This window comes from Mobula birostris, chromosome 2 (genome assembly GCF_030028105.1).
Source record: "Mobula birostris isolate sMobBir1 chromosome 2, sMobBir1.hap1, whole genome shotgun sequence".
In the NCBI taxonomy this organism is placed as follows: Eukaryota; Metazoa; Chordata; class Chondrichthyes; order Myliobatiformes; family Myliobatidae; genus Mobula; species Mobula birostris.
The window spans coordinates 40,122,146-40,142,278 of record NC_092371.1 but is presented as its reverse complement, the minus strand read 5'-3'; positions in this window follow the sequence as shown (position 1 = coordinate 40,142,278).

The following is a 20,133-nucleotide window of genomic DNA, read 5'->3' as shown; positions in this document are numbered from 1 at the left end:
GCAAAACCTGTTTTCCATTCATCTTGGACCTCCTTGCCATTGAATGCGCTCTCTCTCTGTCAAGTCTGTGTGGTATCTGATGTGTAACTGTCAACCGTCATTCATGCACAAACATCTTCGAACATTTCAGAACAAAGTGGAAGCAACTCCCATGCTACCTAAGAGGATGCCAAAAGGAAGGTAACCGATTACTGAATATGCTTGGCGAGTAACTTGAAAGCTCCACGCCTTCCAAAGACAAATATTAACCCCTTTCATTGGATTGATGTCTTTTTAAATCCCTCGATGATATTGGTTCCTTTTTAGTTCTAAATTGAGATGGTCATTGCTTACACTGCTATAAATTACCCTATTGGAGCCTAAGGGTGTGACCAGCCCAAAATATATATATGCTGGACTTCTGTGTCACTGCGGATAATACATTAAAACAGCTGTGAAGAGGATTGAGAATGGGAAAGGAAAAACTGCTACTGCATGGGAGACATCAGGCAGGGCATACATGCTCCACTGCTCATCCTGAATGCAATCTTTTTGTGTGGCTTTAAGGCATTTAGATTTGTGGGTGGTGAAGAAAAAGAGAGAAAAATCCTTTTTTTTAAAAAAGAAAGGGGGGGAAAAAGATTGATGTTCTGAAGAGCAGTGTTTGAAGGGTGAGAAATATGCCAGATGCTTGAACTATTTCACATGGAGTGGGCTGGATTAGTACCAGCTCTATTATGAGCACCTGCATGCACTCACTCCCAATAAACAAGGCTTCATATCAAAACCTCAGTGCCATAATTGGAATGCAGATGTAACAGCAGTATGTGTGGTGTTCATTTCCTGTAATTAAAGGAATTATATTCCTCAAAGAACATATGTACATTGAAAAAAGACAATACTCAGAGCTGGGCGCACCAGTCACAGCAGGTATCTTTGACTAAAGCCACTTAATACTTGTTTTCCATTTATATGCAATTCAGGATACTATTTTGAGTTCATTGTTTTTGACAGCTGGAGGCAAATCAAATTAACTTCATTTTATTCTAAATTCAAATTTCTTTTTTTAAAATTGATTATTCAAGTGGCTACAGTTAGTAGGTAGATGAGCCATAAGGACCCAAAGGATCCCAGGCACAACCCTGAAGCATTACTTTGGCAAGCTGCTGTATATTTCGTTCAGCTCCACTCTGGTGGCACTGGACCATAATGTGACGATGTAAGATTTCCTAGCTGTTTGGTTTTCATGAATCATGATTAACCTCCTTGCCAGTTGCAGTTGGCCACAAAAGGCTCACTTACCAGAAGTCATAGCCACTAGCATGGGATCATGCAACGTTTAGCTATTTCTTCTCTGGCACCTCTGTCTATTGATTCTTGTTGTATTTACATGCATTAGCCTACTACTCTGTGCTCAGCTGTCATGCTCCCAATACCTTGCTTACACTTGCTACCAAGGCTCAGATGTACAAGGATTCAACAAATCAGAAAAGAAAGTTCAGACTAGGAAATTAACAATTAGACCATGACTCCGCAGCATTCAGGTGTGGAGGTAGTGTGGTTTCAGTATCATATCCAACACTGGTGGCCTTTGGTAACAGGGATGAGGGGAAAGAAACCAAAGTGAGAAAATTTCACTATTTCATCTCCACTGCTCCAGGTCTAAGAGACAAAAAAGATCTCATGTCCCTGGTAGAAATGCATGGAGATAAATCTAATAATGAATCATTTGTCCTATGTAGAAAATAAGTTAATTTGTTCAAATTATATGAATCCACACACGTTATAAATAATCCTTGGAATTGTTGTGTATGAATTTTGTTGCTGATTCTGGCTGGTAAATTGGGTCTTAATCCAAGTTTAACTCTGACAGAGTAAGTCAATATTTGGGAGAAAGAAATGAACACTATTTTACTTACACAGTTTATATACCTAGACTATATTGGTAGGAGAAACATTCTGGTCTGCAAATACTTTTCAGTTAGAAATTAAGACAGACTATAATTAAATGTTTGCAATTTATAAATACAAAAAAATGATATCCCATTTTGCCAAAAGAGAAACACATCAACAGAGAGAAGATGCATTCCCACAGGGAGAGCATGAAAAATCAGCAAAAGAAAATCTTCCCAGAAAATTTTCTGGAGAATCATTGACAAAGCCAAAGAATTCAGTACACTCTACCAGCTGCAGGACTATAGGAAACCTTAATAAACAAAATGCCATCAAATGGAATAGAATCTTTTTAAAGTATCTTCAACCTTAGTTATAGCAGACATTCAACACTGGTGGTGTTTTTTAGATTTTCTTTTGGTATTTTTAGCACATTATCAGGGTCTAAACATTAAATGAAAATTAAAATGGTCAAGGTAAATGTGTGTCATTAGAACTGACAGCAGTTTCATTCAATGGGCACATAGTTATTCGAATATTTTAGACATTGTGGATAAAAAAAGTCTAAAACAGTCTGGGAAACTGAGGAAAGACAAGAAAACTGCTGACATTTTAAAGATATATGCATTGTATCACTTTTTGTCAAATGTTCCTGGAAACTGGAGTGCTCTTTACATAAACTTAAAACCATAAGACCATAAAATATGAAAGCAGAGGTAAGCCATCAGCCCATCGAGTCTGCCCTACCATTCAACCATGGGCTGATCCAATTCTTCCAGTCATCCCCACTCCCTTGCCTTTGATGCTCTGGCTATCGAGAACCTATCCATCTCTGCCTTAAATACACCTAGTGACTTGGCCTCCACAACCGCTCATGGCAATAAATTCCACCGATTTGCCACCCTCTGAATAAAGTAATTTCTCTGCATCTCTGTTCTAAATGGACGTCCTTCAGTCCTGAAATCATGCCCTCTTGTTCTAGAATCCCCTACCATGGGAAATAAATTTGCCATATCTATTCTGTTCAGGCCTTTTAACATTCAGAATGTTTCTATGAGATCCCCTCTCATTCTCCTGAACTCCAAGGAATACAGTCCAAGAGCTGCCAGACATTCCTCATACAGTAACCCTCTCATTCCTGGAATCATTTTTGTGAATCTTCTCTGAACCCTCTCCCATATCAGTATATCATTTCTAAAATAAGGAGATCAAAATTGCACACAATACTCCAAGTGTGGTCTCTCGAGTGCCTTATAGAGCGTCAACACCACATCCCTGCTTTTATATTCTATACCTCTCAAAATGAATGCCAACATTGCATTCACCTTCTTCACAACTGACTCAACCTGCAGGTTAACCTTAAGGATATCTTGCACAAGGACTCCCAAGTCCCTTTGCATCTCTGCATTTTGAATTCTCTCCCCATTGAAATAATAGTCTGCCAGTTTATTTCTTCCACCAAAGTGCATGACCATACACTTTCCAACATTGTATTTCATTTGCCACGTCTTTGCCCATTCCCCTAAAGTCCCTCTGCAGGCTTTCTGTTTCCTCAACACTATCTGCTCCTTCACCTATCTTTGTATCATTGGCAAATTTAGCCACAAGCCCATTAATACCATAGTCCAAGTCATTGACATACATCGTAAAAAACAGCGGTCCCAACACTGACCCCTGTGGAACTCCACTGGTAACCGGCAGCAAGCCAGAATAGGATCCCTTTATTCTCACTCTCTGTTTTCTCCACCCATGTTAGTAACTTCCCTGTAATTCCATGGGATCTTATCTTGCTAAGCGGTCTCATGCACGGCACCTTGTCAAAGGCCTTCTGAAAATCCAAGTACACCACATCCTCTGCATCTCCTTTGTCTACCCTGTTTGTTAATTCTTCAAAAAATTGCAGTAGGTTAGTCAGGCAGGATTTTCCTTTCAGGAAAGCATGCTGGCTTTGGCCTATCTTGTCATGTGCCTCCAGGGACTATGTAATCTCATCCCTATCAATCGACTCCAGCAACTTCCCAACCACTAATGTCAGGCTAACAGGTCTATAGTTTCCTTTCTGCTGCCTCCCACCCTTCTTAAATAGCAGAGTAACATTTGCAATTTTCCAGTCATCTGGTACAATGCCAGAATCTAATTGATTCTTGACAGATCATTGTTAATGCCTCCACAGTCTCTCTAGCTACTTCCTCCAGAACCTGAGGGTGCATTCCATCAGGTCCAGGAGATTAATCCACCCTCAGACCATTATGCTTCCGGAGCACCTTCTCAGTCGTAATTTTCACTGCACAGACTTCACTTCTCTGACACTCTTGAATGTCCGGTATACTGCAGACATCTTCCACTGTGAAGACTGATGCAAAATATGCATTCAGTTCCTCTTCCATCTCTGCATCTCTCATTACAATATCTCCAGTGTAATTTTGTATTGGTCTTAATCTACCCTCGACTCTGTTAATTAAGTGCTGCTCTCCTTCCTCACAACACCACCAGTACCAATCTTGCAATATTAGGAAAAATATCATTTTAAAAAGTCATTGGAGCAATATTCATTTATAAAATCCTTACTTGCAAAATTTCCAATGACAGCTACCTGCAAGAATCACAACTCCTGCATCTTACCTATTACAAAACCTGGGATGCCTTTGGAGATTTTTCTGAGCTGTCAGCCTCAGAAACTCTCTATAGCGTTCACAATACAGTAAAGTACAGGGCTGCCATTATGTAAGGGAAAATGCACAGGAGGGTAGCATCATGTCTGGATATGGTGAGTGCAGACAACTCCCAACCCCATGGTCATAGCTGCCACTTAGATCCCATGCCACAGGTAACTCTAAGTCACAATGTGGCAGGAGTTTATCACTGTGCCAACACGTAGTATTTATCTCTGCAATGCATTGCTGTAGTAAGTACTGGGAGAAACAACAATAATGCATGAAATATGAAAAGCATTATCAATGCATGAAGATAGACAGTAACACAATGGGGTCCTAGTCGGGACTCTAATTCATATCTCCTACTTGACCTGCTGTCAATTTGGTGTCTTGTTTTATTGGGAGTTATAAACCAAGGTGGTATGTAAGTTGCTTCCTTTGCTGTCAGTGCAGCAGGGATAACAGTCAACAATGCTGATACACATTTGTGCACAGATGATAGTGCAGAAGTGTTTGCCAAAATTAGTTAATTAGAATAATAATAATAATCAATAAGTGAAAACCCCCAGAAATATGCTGAATTAAAAGAGGAAATGGGAAGACTTTGGAACATTAACGGGGTATATATTGTCCCAATAGTAATATCTACAACCGGTGCCAAAGGCAGTACGCAATAGCATTAAACAATTAGGGCTACGCAGCAATATTTATGTAAATCTTCAGAAAGCCACAATACTAAACACATCTAGAAGTGTCCAGAATTTACTAACGATTGAGAAATAAGTGTGCTTGGCTATGCATGTACCTCAGCTTGAGCTGAGGAAAACTAAAAATAATAACTTATTTCTAGAGCACTTTTCAAACAAACAATGCTTTCAATGGGATTAAAGTGCAAACATGACAATAAACGACAAAGAGATGTTAGTTAAAAGCAGGCGAAATAAATATGCTTTGAGTTGGTGCTTAAACGGTAGATTGTATCTGAAAGTGCCAACTTCAGTATGGCCATGGGTGCATTTTCAATAATAAGTGGTTGCTATCAAATAGATTTTATGCATGTTTTGGGCTAAAAAATAAATGCAATCAAAGACATTACTGTTTGCTTACCACATTTTTCAGGATCAAAATTGTTTTCAGTTGAAGCATTACTGCATTTTTTCTTTTGGTTTCATCTCTCAACAAGAATGCTGACCTGCATTTCACAGCTTTAATATTCCCCTTAGTTTGCTTTCTCTTTCTCTTATTGCCTTAATTAAAATATTAATTGGAAAGCTTTAAAAACATTGGGATCCACAACCCTGGCCTCATCATATCACAGTTATTCATTTTGTCCTTTTCATACATTTTTCACCTCAGTAATTTAAATATAATGGATAATCCACATTTCCAATTCTAATGAAGATGTTTAAATGAGAAAAAAATAACACTTTCTTTTTCCATATTTGCCACTTGTTGAGTGTATTTTACAATCTTTGAACAGTTTTTATAGATATCCTCCATTATTCTCAAATGTGCATGTTCTTTCATAGTGATGTATACTTATATTACCAAATATGTACATTATTTATTGATGCAATTGATTTTAAGTTCAATTGTAATATAAAACCATTTACTGATAATTTCATAGTTATACAATTCTTTTTGAGTCCAATGAATTTAATTATTCTAGCTCTGCCTTAATTATGTAACTCAAAAAACTATCTACTTGCAGATATATTAATTTCATAGTATTGTAGTATAATTAATATTGCTAATTGTGATATTGACGAAAAATGCACTCACTATTTCCAGCAACACTGAGTTAATATTTGCAATATCTAGTCAGTGCTTTGGATTCAAAGCATATTAGCTCTTCATACTGGACAGTCTTCTTTTTTAAAGAAAATGAGTTCACTGGTTTAGCAGAATAAACTAAATTCCATTGGGAAGCTTCTATCAAATGAAAACATGCCAGTTATTCATAAAGTACATTAATTAGAAAGTGTAAAATAAACAAGCATGACAATAAACAAATCCAGATTTACAAAAATTTTATGATTTCTATTTTACCTTCCATATCTCAGAGATTATACAATTCTGAAATATATTTGTTGTTAGGAAAGAGTTATCTCCAAATTATTTTGAAGAAAGTTCGGTCGGAGATGTGAAACTTTGACAAATCTCTAATCTACCCCATTCCTTTCTTCCAGAGATATATACCATTAAGTGACTTCCCATAAACTAACAGCAACATTTTGTTGCTGTCCCAGCTTAGTGTGCAGGAAGTAGCATGTCAGTATTTTAAAAGGCACATCACAGTCAGACATTCTGGTAATGTAGATGTAAAACAGACTTGGGGAAATCCTAAGTAACCTAAATGGGTTTTTATATTCACGACCCAACTTTATGAAAGTGGTGAAGTGGTGGAGAACTGGAGATAGTTCTCACAACTTATAACATCCTTAAACAACAGCGGAGTTCAATTGACAGATAATTTAGATAATTAATTGTAAACTAATATTCCAGTCTTACCTAGGAATTTAGAACATCTAAATATCGAGTGATTAAGCCAGATTCTGAATTCAGTTTTTTATTAAAACAATAGATTGACAATGTTAATGTAAAAGAAAGTACAGAAAGCTGTAAAATTAGTCAGCTTCATCTTGGGTACCAGCCTCTGTAGTATCCAAGACATCTTCAAGGAGCGGTGCCTCAAAAAGTTGACGTCCATTGTTAAGAGCCCCCATCACCCAGGGCATGCCCTCTTCTCATTGTTACTGTCAGGATGGAGATACACTCAGTGATTCAGGAACAACTTAATTCCCCTCTGCCATACGATTCCTAAATGGACATTGAACCCATGAACTCTACCTCATTTTTTAAAATATATACCATTTCTGTGTTGGCATTATTTTTAATATATTCAATATACATGTATATACTTACTTTTTCTTTCTATATTATCCTGTGTTGCATTGAACTGCTGCTGCCTGGTTAACAAATTTCATGACTCATGTGGGTGATAATAAACCTGATTTTGATTCTGATTCTGAATTTGTAGGAATTCTTTTATGATATTTTATGTGGAAGAACCAAAACAGCGAGGTTTCTCTCCCTACCCTTGCTAAACACATAATAACACCGTAACATCTCACCTATCTTAACTATGCAGAGCTAAGTTTCATTTCTCATTTGAGGCCTTGAGGATATTTTGAAGATTGAGTTTATTCATAGAGAGAATAATATGAGATCATTTTTGGCATGCTTCTGGTCGCAAATTGCTCCCTCTGATTAATTTAAACAAAATAAATAGGCAGCTGCCAGCAGTTCTATAATACAGGGTGTCAATGTTGTACATTCCTGACAAATAGACAGTAAGTAGGATAATTAGAATGACACATAGAGAGAGCACAAATAGAAGATTAGACAGAGACAAACTGAGAGATAAACAAGTATATAGGTCGATTATCTATGATTGACTAAGAAAGGGTTGCCTAATGAAAAGATGTACAGGCTAGGAGCTAGGATTTTAAAAAAACAAACGGTAAGTTGATAGTCAAATCTTCAAGTTAAACCGTGCTTAATTACTATCATTAATAACTCTAATGCAGCATGGTATCAAAAATAATTCAATAACTAACAAAATCTGTTTTTTGTCACTTGCTCTGGAGCAACTGGTGAGCTTGCAGTAACACCTGTAATAATTGCATTTTCATCTGGATCCACCCGCACCATTTAATGCTGTGGACCTAGAGCTGTTGGTAAGGAGAGGAAAGTGGCATGTCCATCAGTTTGATAATATATCATGTCCACTAAAAATTGGAGAGATTGTACTTGCGCATTCAAGCTAGATGAATATGAACTCCCTTGATGGTTCAATGAATTTAACAAATCTGACAGGATCACTGTGTCTCAGAAATTCAATTCATAATATAAAGTTAGATATGCTATGCAGCTTAATTTCTGACCACTAACATTCAAAAAGTGAAAATGGGAATTTGATATGGGGATTGGAAAGTCTGCAACTTTTCTTCCTGGGCTTTGTGCACCTTTAAGGCACAGTGATGCCCAGATAGGTATGGTGGCATTTAACAACATGCAACACAGGTCTGGACACAAGCTCTGTTATGTTATTAGAATAAGCATTGCCAACAGATGGACAAGCTACTCATGCAGAAGCAGCTAGCTCTTCACGATAAATGTCCATCATGACTAAAAGGTGTCCTGCCTGTTTACTTCCTAATCCATAAACCTGGTGTTAGGAGTTGGCTATCCTTGGAGCTCTTATTCCCCAAACCCAATTAAGAACCCAACAACCCCAGCAATAGATCATGACTCTGACATGCCCAGCTGCTGAGAACAATCCCTTTCAATGCTCTGAAGGTTGCCTTGCTGGTCAACTTACCCTGGATCCTTCAGCCTCACAATCTGCTGCCCCACCCAACCTGTGACTTACCTGTTTTCTCCTGTTTACACCACAACAGTGGTGCAAGTGGAACAAATGTCTTTATGTGTTTGCCCACAACAATTGGACACAATAGAATTTTTCTGTGGCAAGAACACAAGCATTCATCGGCCCATTGGATGCCTCATGTTTAACATGCCTTTCCCTCTGAATCAGTGTATTAGTAAGTTAGTTGACCGTTGAGGCATTACAGATTAGACCTTTCCTTTCCTCATCAAATTCCTGTGCATCAGCACTTCCCAAACAACTTGCCTGACAATAATGAGGAGATGGACTCTTGACCCCTTTCTCCCTCGCCACACCACTGCCATCCTCCACCACATCCCCCTTCATTACATCTCTGCAAATTCTAGAGGCAACGAAAGAAATTTTACTGCCCTGTCTGAAGTCAGCTAAGCCCACCAAAAAACCGAGTGCCTTCCTTCAGTGTTCTGCAGCCATTTGATGGACAAACTTAATAATGTATTCTGAGAATACAGAAAAGATTGTCAGAAATTTTGCTGCACTCGTCTTCCAGCACAATAATTTTCTACAATCTTAAAATTGGAAGAACCATCTGTTTCATACTAACCAATAAACATCCTCTTTGAATCAGGCATTCACTTTGCATTAAAGTATAATTTATATTTATTATATTTGTAGTTTTCAATTATGTATCTGTGAAGTTCTTAATCATAATATATTAGAGTATCATTATGTTGCTGTGAAACTGCCAATATCTCTCTTTTCTGGAGGACCCATTGCAATTTTAAATGACAGCCTAAGGGAAGATGCAGAACACAAATGTTTCTACAAAGGTTTCTAAACCTAGAATAGAGTTTTGTTTCTGAAACTTTCAGGTTTTCTTTACCAGTAACTCATTAAGCCATTTGTCAAAATGGACTGACAGACAATGGTGTTAGCTATGGGTCAACTGACTTCCTTGAACTCAAACTTAAATGACCAAACCCTTCCAAGCAGCAGCCACTGGACAGATGTTTTGTTGTTGTGAATAATGGCACCAATTAGATATAGTACATGGCAGCTGTGGGTGGGGCTTGAAGTGCTGGTGAATGAAGTGAATTGTATTCAGTGTCAGCCACTGGCTTGCACAGTGTGTTGTTTAATATCCTGCTGCTCTTTTATTGCATTGTGAGTGACAAATTGGTTTGCAAGACAGACTAGAATAATATTATATGCATAAACTGGAAGAGCATATTATAATCCAACATGTCCAGGACAAATATAATTTCCAAAATTTATCAGCTGTAGCAGATTCCCATTAAATTGGAGGAAAGGAAGTGCTGATAAAGCAATGTCGTGAATTATTCTTGGAAAGGAATCTTTATGTTTTGACACACTGTAAAACAAACTACTTATATTTGCCTGGTGCCAGTAAAGCAGAGAAAACGCATTCTAGTGCTTTACAAACACGTTTGAACGTTTGAATATGTGTCAAAATGGAAGACTTTGGGAGTCTGATCAAAACATTGTCCAAAATGATTTTTTTCAGGAGGATCTTAAGGAAAATATGAAGGCGGAGAGGCTGTTGAGTTTAGGGGGAGTGAAATTAAGGAGGTTGAATGTATGATCAAGTGTGAAGAAGTGGATGGGAAGAGAATGTGATCAGAGGAATAAAAACAGAAGATGAAAGGCTGCTGAGATGGAGAAAGTTACAGAAAATTTACAAACTGTACTTCCTAGTCTAAGTCATTTTTATAAATGATTGGAAGAGGAAGTAGAGAGGTGGATTAGTAAATCTGGAGATGATACAAAGGTTGGATATGATATGGATAGAGTAGAGAGTTGTTGCTAGTTACAACGGGATACAAGCAGGATGCAGAGCTGGGCAGAGAAGTGGCAGAGGAGTTCAAGCCAGAAAAATGTGAAGTAATGCACTTTGGAATATCAAACTTGAAGACAGAAGACATGGTTAATGACAGAATTCATAGCAGTGTGTAGGAACAGAAGAATCTTGGGGACAAATCCATAGATCTATCAAAATTGCCATGCAATTAGACAGCATGGTTAACAAGATGCATAGTGTGCTGGCCTTCATTAGTTGGGGGAGGGGGGTTGAGTTCAAGAGCTATGAGGTAACGTTGCAGCTCTATAAAATTCTGGTTAGTCCACATTTGCTGTAGTCTGAAGGATGTGAAAGCTTTAGAGATGGTACAGAAGAGAAGTAACAGGATGCTGCCTGAATTAATGAACGTGTCTTATGAGGAAAGATTGAGCAAGCTAGGGCTTTTCTCTTTTGAGTGATGGAGGAGAGAGGGTGACTTGACAGAGGTGTAGAAGATTATGAAAGGCATAGTTAGAGTGAACCACAACACTTTAAACCATGGTGGCAATGGCCAGTACCAGAGGACATTTATTTAATGTGAATGGAGAGAAGTTTAGCGGAAATGTCAGAAAGATGGATTTTTGCACAGAATAGTAGGTGCCTGGAAGCTGATACAATTGGGACATTTAAAATTTCCTTAGCTAGGCACATGGTTGTTAGAAAAATGGAGAGTTATGGGCTGTGTAGGAGGGAAGGATTAGACTAATGAAGAAGTTTATATTCATCAGCACAGCATGATGGGCTGAAGGGCACATAGTGTGCTGACTGTTCAACGTGCTGTGTTCTAAAAAGACAATTAAACTACATGGAACTTTGTGCATACTCATCAAATCTCAGACACAGTGAAACACCTCCCTCGGTTAGAGCAATGAAATGCAGTGCACAACAGAATGAATCTGGAAATATAAAATCACAGTTACTGAGAGAAAGCACACTGTAGCCATGATTTATTGGCTTCATTTAAGTGTTTGAAAAAAAGTGTTTATGTAGTTTAAGCTGTCATTCCCTCCAGAAAACACCCATTATCTTTTGTACTTTTCCATGATTTATGAATTAAATATTACAGCCACATGGTTTGTATTGTCTTGTCAAAATCTCAGCTACAATTGTTTTGCAATTCATACAGCCATTTGGATGGTGTTTTAATAATCAGCCTTGATTAAAGTGCTCAATTCATGAAGAAAACTTCAATGGAATATGGCTTAGATTATGGCAAATGTGTGGGATTCCATGTGGAAGGAGATGGTTTGGTAAATGGGAAGAAGACTGGCAAAATAAGCAAACATTTTATAATAAATAAAATAACTCTGAAGCATAACAACCAAGTTGTACAGAGAAAATTTCTGCAAGGAGCAACATAATCATTTTAAATGATGTCGGTGGAGTTACTATTCACCAGGATATCTCAAAAGCTGTCTACTGTTTGCAGTATGTACACATGATTGCCATATTATTCTGTGTGATTGGAAACAAAATAGAAAATAAATTGGACAACTCGATAAAAGGTACATAGATGATGAAGTAGATTGTTCAGAGACCATTCAGCGCAAAACAGAAACATCAGCTGGCAGTTAAGTAGACATGTGCCTCAGGACTGGATCTTACTAGCACCAGCTGAAGCTGACTACACTACGTAAAGCCAACATGCCTCTCTTTAAAGAGAGGAGTGTAGTACACTTCAAGCTCTGCTGAGAGAGAGAGATTGCAACAGGTGCGGTACAATACCAGAGAAATGGAATATGGTTCCTCAATTTTTTTCAAAGATATGCTGGTCACTTCTGTGGAGGAAGGGACAAGGATTTCAGAAAGAATTTCATCCTGCTTTGTAATAGAGTTCATCCCATTGGTCAATGTAAATGGAAAAAAAAATTGTCAAAGCCCTTGTACAGTAAAGGAGATGAAACCAGTGAAGACGGTAGCATTCTCTACATTTATCCTCTCTTTCACATCCCATCTCTTCCTCATCTATTCTACTGGAATAATCTTGGTTAACACAGTCTTCTGCTAAATGTCCTTATCTCGTCACTCATCTTCTTGCGGTTGCCTTGCATTGCAGCTCCTTTGCCCTGTCCCACTTGTCAATCAGCAGTTTGAGAGCAATTACTCCAGAGTTATTCTCCCAATGTTGCAGGGGTCTTGATTTCTAGACATCTTGGCACACCACTCCTTGTAAGCTCTACATGAAAGACTACATGAACCAACACACTGCAGAATTCTAACACACTTTTGGTATTTGGTAGTTCCTTTAAATAGAACAGATGGAGTGTAGGAAAGGAGGAGGATAGTGGAGGTTTCTTCCTGTAGCTAATGTTTGGTAATCTGTATGTGTTGAACACATGGTGTTAGTAGCATTGCAGTAGTCCAATTTCATAGCACTATCAAATCGGTGACATTGTGATCCGTTATCTCTGCATTCTTTGGTGGTCACAAACACAAGCACATTTTGATTCATTCTACCAAGGGGCATATGCCAATTCTGATACAAATAATCATCCACAGTGTGCCCACAATCCATTTCAAATTTGCTAATACTGTTGCGCTGATAATTCAATAAATAATTATGTCACAGGCATTTCTTAGCATTTAGATTTAAACCAGGTTCAATACTAGATATGCTGAGCATATTCAGAGGCCAAAAGTTAGTTTCAGTCATCAAAAGAATACTTAGTTTACTGTTGCCAAGAGGAACAGAACATCTCTAGCAAGTCAGTGATCAAGGTCAGATGAAGAGTACCGCCAGGATAAGTACATTGAAAATAGATTAAGATCCAATATTTCCCCACAGTCAATCAGAAAAAAGTACTTCCAAGAAGAATCGATATTTATGACTACTTGAAACATTGACATGAAATCATTTGCCAGTTAGCAGGAAACAAAAATGGAAAAAGAAAGGAAGAACAAAGTTTCTATCATATCTCCAACATTTTATTTTTGATGAAAATTAAGAAACTAGAAATAAAATAAAGATTGAACAGATTATCAAGAAACTAATTACAATGATTAACTGTAGTGGTTCTTAACCTCATAGGTAACGTCCACTCTACTTTTCTCACAAGGTACCACTTGCACTGCTGCAGATAGACAGTGTGACCTCATCTCGAAGAAAGATGTAACTCATAACAAACACATTGAGGGAGATGATTCTGATGGACACAACCATCCATCTAATCCTATCATCTAAGTTGAGTTTACATACTGAGAAGGTCATCTTACCTGAATTATCAAGCCAACAATATCCCTTTAAGTGAATTGGATCTGTAAATCCAATATATTTCCTCTGTCTGTACCCATTATATTCTAGCCTCTAATTTTATTATGGGAGTATATTTTTACCCAGATTAGATTACTCAGAACAAGAATCATAATTTGAATTAAGTACAGCATGCTTCACCTTTCACATAATTCTGATCAATTTTGCCTTTTGCATGATAAATAGATTAATCACTTCATTTTGTGAATAAACAATGAATGCCATTAATAATAAGCTCTAATGAATAAGGACAGGATGTAAACGGAAACATTGATTGGGATGCATACCACATTCAACTGAAGATGCCTTAAAACGTTGGCCTGTTTTTAATTGGTTGATGTGCCCTTACAGTTACATGCATCAAAACAATTATTTTCTGTTCTGTTTTACTAAAGTAGTAAAATGTAGGATGCAAAGAGCAGGTGCGGATGGGTTTTACAGATCGAGTTGGTCCAGATTTTATTATCTTTCTTTGCTGCGTTATGTACTCTCAATCAGAGATGGATTGCTATTACCTCCCTATGCATGAGGGAATTATTTTAAGGCCCGATGAAGGGTCTGGCCTGAAGCATTGACTCCATTCATTTCCACATTCATTACCATACATGCTACCTGACTTGCTGAGTTCCTCCAGCATCTTGTGTGTGTCGCTCTGGGTTTCCAGTTTTCAGAATCTGAATCAGAACCAGGTTTATTATCAGCGGTACGTGTAGTGAAAATCGTTAACTTAGCAGCAGCAGTTCAATGCGATACATAATATAGAAGAAAAATAGATAAATGAATTACAGTATATGTATATTGAATAGATTAAAATTCATGCAAAAAACAGAAGTAATATATATTTAAAAAGTGAGGTAGTGTTCAAGAGTTCAATGTCCATTTAGGAATCGGATGGTGGAGGGGAAGAAGCTGTTCCTGAATCACCGAGTGTGCGCTCCAGGCTTTTCTACCTCCTACCTGATGGTAGCAGTGAGAAAAAATGGACGCTGCCTTTCTGAGAAACCGCTCCTTGAAGATGTCCTGGGTACTTTGTAGGCTAGTACCCAAGATGGAGCCAACTAAATTTACAACCCTCTGCAGAATCCCCATCCCCCATACCAGACAGAGATGCACCCTGTCAGAATGCTCTCTATGGTACATCTATAGGATTTTTTGAGTGTATTTGTTGACATACCAAATCTCTTCAAACTCCTAATGTAGTGCGGTCACTGTCTTACCTTCTTTATAACTGCATCGATATGTTGGGACCAGGTTAGGTCCTCAGAGATCTTGACACCCAGGGACTTGAAACTGCTCACTCTCTCCACTACTGATCCCTCCATGAGGATTGGTATGTATTCCTTCATCTTAACCTTCCTGAAGTCCATAATCAGCTCTTTCATCTTACTGACGTTGAGTGCCAGGTTGTTGCTGCAACATCACACCACTAGTTGGCATATCTTGCTCCTGTTCACCCTCTCATCTCCATCTGAGGTTCTACCAACAATGGTTGTATCATCAGCAAATTCATAGATGGTATTTGAGCTATGCCTAGCCACACATTCATGATTATAAAGAGAGTAGAGCAGTAGGCTAAGCACCACACCCCTGAGGTGCACCAGTGTTGGTCATCAGCGAGGAGGATACGTCATCACCAATCCGCACAGATTGTGGTCTTCCAGTTAGGAAGTCAAGTATCCAATTGCAGAGGGAGGTACAGAGGCCCAGGTTCTGTAACTTCTCAATTAGGATTGTGGGAATAATGTTATTAAATGCTGAGCAATAGTCAATGGACAGGATCCTGACATAGGTGTTCGTGTTGTCCAGGTTGTCTAAAGCCATGTGAAGAGCCATTGAGATTGCATCTGCCGTTGACCTATTGTGGAGATAGGCAAATTGCAATGGGTCCAGGTCCTTGCTGAGGCAGGAGTTCAATCTGGACATGACCAACCTCTCAAAATATTTCATCACTGTAGATATGAGTGTTACCGGGCAATAGTCATCAAGGCAGCTCACATTATTCTTCTTAGGCACTGGTATAATTGTTGCCCTTTGAAGCAAGTGGGAACTTCCACCTGTAGCAGTGAGAGGCTGAAAATGTCCTTGAATACTCCCGCCAGTTGGTTAGCACAGGTTTTCAGAGCCTTACCAGGTACTCCATTGGGACCTTCTGCCTTGTAAAGGTTCACCCTCTTTAAAGACAGCCTAACATCAGCCTCCGAGACAGTGATCACCGGGTCATCAGGTGCAGAAGGGATCTTCACAGCTGTAGTTATATTGTCCCTGTCAAAGTGGGCAGAGAAGGCATTGAGCCATGTTTTAGCCAGGTTTTCTGATTCTGAGCAATGTCTTTCAGGTAATGACAAAGACTGCACTTCGCTCTGATGTACTGTGATAAAACAGCCTCCTCACAATAATGTTCAATGTTAGAATATGTTGATATAATGCATTCCAGGGGTACGAGGTATTGTGGGACTTTTCACCAACAATGCAACTCAACTACTTTGATCCTGGCCTCAATTCCAGTTATATTGCTGCACTGGAAATATACCTCAGCAATTTTAGCAGAACAGAGAGGGCAAAATAAAATAATGCAATTGGGTTGTCTTACATGAGGCTAATCACAATAATCCACCACAACACTATCAGTATACAGGAGAATATTAAATATCAGCTCAGTGCATCTCTGACTAAAACCATCAAGCAACCTATGCTCACACAGCTTCAATATCAGGCAAGTCCTATCTCACTGTCATTTAACCTCAAGTTTATTAATAACAATGCAGTTTCAATGTAAACCTTCTTTTAAACATACTTTTAGGTCTAACCAATAGCATAAGGTCTATTGTGTGCTGAGTTATTACTGTTGTGCTGTGAATGCCAGGATGTGGAAAACCTTGTAATATGAGTAAACAGACAACTTCCACTGAGGCCCCAGCCTCACTGCATAAGTGATCTATGTGCATCATAAGTGTGGTTTGCAGCCACAACTATGAAAACCGTTTCTCCACATCTGCTTTAAGGAAGTCTTGCACTTGATATGAAATGCCAGACCAAACTAGAGAGTAGTTTATCAGATAATTTAAAGTAATTGAACACACAATTTGTATACCTATTTTATCTTGAATAAATTGTACAGGTTTGCTAATACGTTCCATGGTCTGACTGGCTGATTGGAAACAGTGAATGACATCAAAACCAATAATAGGCTTTTGAAACATTAACACTTTCTGAATACCAGTATAGTGAAAACTTGTGTTAATATTTTCTCAATTAGCTAATACTTCATTATCATAATAGTCACAAAATGTATTGGCTTCATCATAATCAAACAAGTCGCTGAGCAATACTGGATATGAAATTTCACATTTGGTCAATGTGTTAGCTGTTCTCGCTGGAATCACAATAGACATATTAGAGTTTATTTCTAAGCTTATATGTTGAGGAGATGTGCACAAAAAGAATTCATACTCTACTGCATCATCGACGCTTTTCACAGACATCCCAAGGTTATCTCCAAGGCTGTTATTTAACATAATCAAGCAATGAAAATGCCATTTTGGAAGTTTTTTCTTAAAGGAACTATATTCAGGATTAAAATTAAATCTATTTCTTTCTGTATTCATGATTGAAATCTTCTCTTTACCGCACCGTCAATCAGAAAGAAGATAGAAAGGAGGAGTGATGCTCATCTCAATAATGTTAATAATAATGGACTAAAGAAATATATATTTAAATTATTGATTTTTCAGTATATGCTTCAAACTCCAGACTCATTGGCTCAAAGAGGAACAAGATGGCCTGACAATAAATTCCAGCTATGCATGATGAATAGACATGGTATCTTTTGGGACCTTCTTCTTCTTAGTCTCTCTGGATCATGGCGGATGAAACGATTCACGATTCATTAGCAGGAGTAAAAAAAAAAGTAAAGCAGGGTCAAAGCATTGTGTAAGTGGACCAGTGCAGGAGTGAGAAATTGAGGCTTTGGCTCAAGAGGCTTCAGCTAGGAGGCACAGGTAAGTAGCAGGTAAGGCTTTTGCAGTAGTTGAATTAAAAAGTCACTAAATTACAGCTAATTAAATAATGGGATGATGCAGGATTGGGTGATGTGCTGTAGCTGCACGATGTGGCAGCTGGTGGACCCTATCGTGGTTCCTGGTGACCGCGACAGCAGCAAGTGTTGGCTGCTCAAAGGGCTCAGGCTCAAAGTTGGTGACCTGGAATCTGAACTTCATACACTGCGTCACATCAGGGAAGGGGAGAGTTACCTGGATTCTTAGTTTCAGAAGGTAGTCACATCCATTAGACTAGCTGCCTCAAATTCGGTCTGTGGTCAGGGCAAGAGGGTGTGATTGTGAGTGAGGTGTGTAGGGGGATCCAAGAGACAGTGCTGGAGGAGCCTCAGCCCTTGAGCTTCTCCAACAGGTCTGAGATTTTTTCTCCCTGTGTGGACAAGAGTGGAGGCTGTAGGAAGGATGAGCAACCTAACTGCAGCACCATAGTTCAGGGAGCCATTCAAAACGGGAGAGAGAAGAGAAATATAATGGTAATTGGGCATAGTATAGTCAGAGGAATAGACAAAGTTCTTTGAAGCAAGGATAGAGTGTCCCAAAGGCTGTGTTGCCTACCTGGTGGCCTGGTTTGGGACATCTTATCTGACCTGCAGAGGAATTTGCAGTGGGAGGGGAAAGATCCAGTTGTCGTGGTCCATGTGGATACCAATGACATAGGTAGAATGAGAAAAGAGGTTTTACTGAGGGAACTTGAGCAGCTAGGGACTAAATTATAAAGCAGAACCAAGAAGTTGGTAATCTCTGGATTACTACCTGAACCATGTGCATAGGGTCAAGAAGATTAGAGTTAAATGCATGGCTCAAGGATTGGTGTGGTAGAAGTGAGTTTCAATTCATGGGAAATTGGCACCAGTATTAGGGAAGGAGGGAGCTGTACCAATGGGATGGACTTCACCTGAACTGTGATGAGACCTGAATCCTAGCGAATCGCATAACTAGGGCTGTGGATAGGACTTTAAACTAAATAGTAGGGGGAGTGGGTTCAACAGATTGGAGAAGTAAAGTAAACAGGAAAAGTCTGAATAAAGATAAAGAAAAAGCAAAAGATAAAAAAGAGAAAAGAGTGGAGTGAAGAAAAGTCGTGCGAAAGCACAATGGGTGTACAGTAAGGGCACTTTATTTGAATGCCTGCAGTATTCAAAACAAGGTCAGTGAACAAATTAGTACAAGGGGGTATGATTTAGTGGCCATTACAGAAATGTGGTTGAAGAGTGGACAGGATTGGGAATTTAATATCCAAGGATATCAGGTAACACAGATGTATAGGCAGGAAGGTAAGGGAGGTGGGGTAGCACTCTCAATTAAAGATGAGATCAGGGCGATAGTGAGAAACAGTATAAGATCTAAGGAGCAGAATCCTGTAGTTAGCAATCGTCTTGGAAAGAGCGATCATGGTCTGCTTGAGTTTCTCATTCAAATGGAGGGTGCAATAGTTTGATCTAAAATTGGTGTATTATGCCTAAAAAATAGAGACTACAATGGGATGAGGGAGGATTTGGCTAGTGTAGACTGGGAACACAGGCTATATGGTGGGACAGCTGAGGAACAATGGAAGACTTTCAAAGAGATTTTTCATGGTGCTCAACATAAGTATATTCCTGTTAAGAGCAAGGACAGTAAGGGTAGGGAGAGCTAGCCTTTGATAACTAAGGAAATAAAAGAAGGTATCAAGCTAAAAGCTCATGCATACAAAGTTGCCAAGAATAGTGGAAAACTGGAAGGTTGGGAAAACTTTAAAAAGCAACAAAGAACCACCAAGTGAACAATGAAGAAAGGGAGGCTAGATTATGAAAATAACTGGCACAAAATATAAAAAATAGATAGAAGAAGTTTTTATAATTATATAAAGTGGAAAAGGGTGGCTAAAATGAATGTAGGTCCCTTGCAGGATGAGGAGGGGGAATTGATATTGACTAATGAGGAAATAGCAGAGGTTTTGAATGACTATTTTGTGTTGATCTTCATGGGGATGACATGTCTAACATGCCAAAGAGGGATGTTATGGATGCGATGGGAGGAGATGACCTCGATAC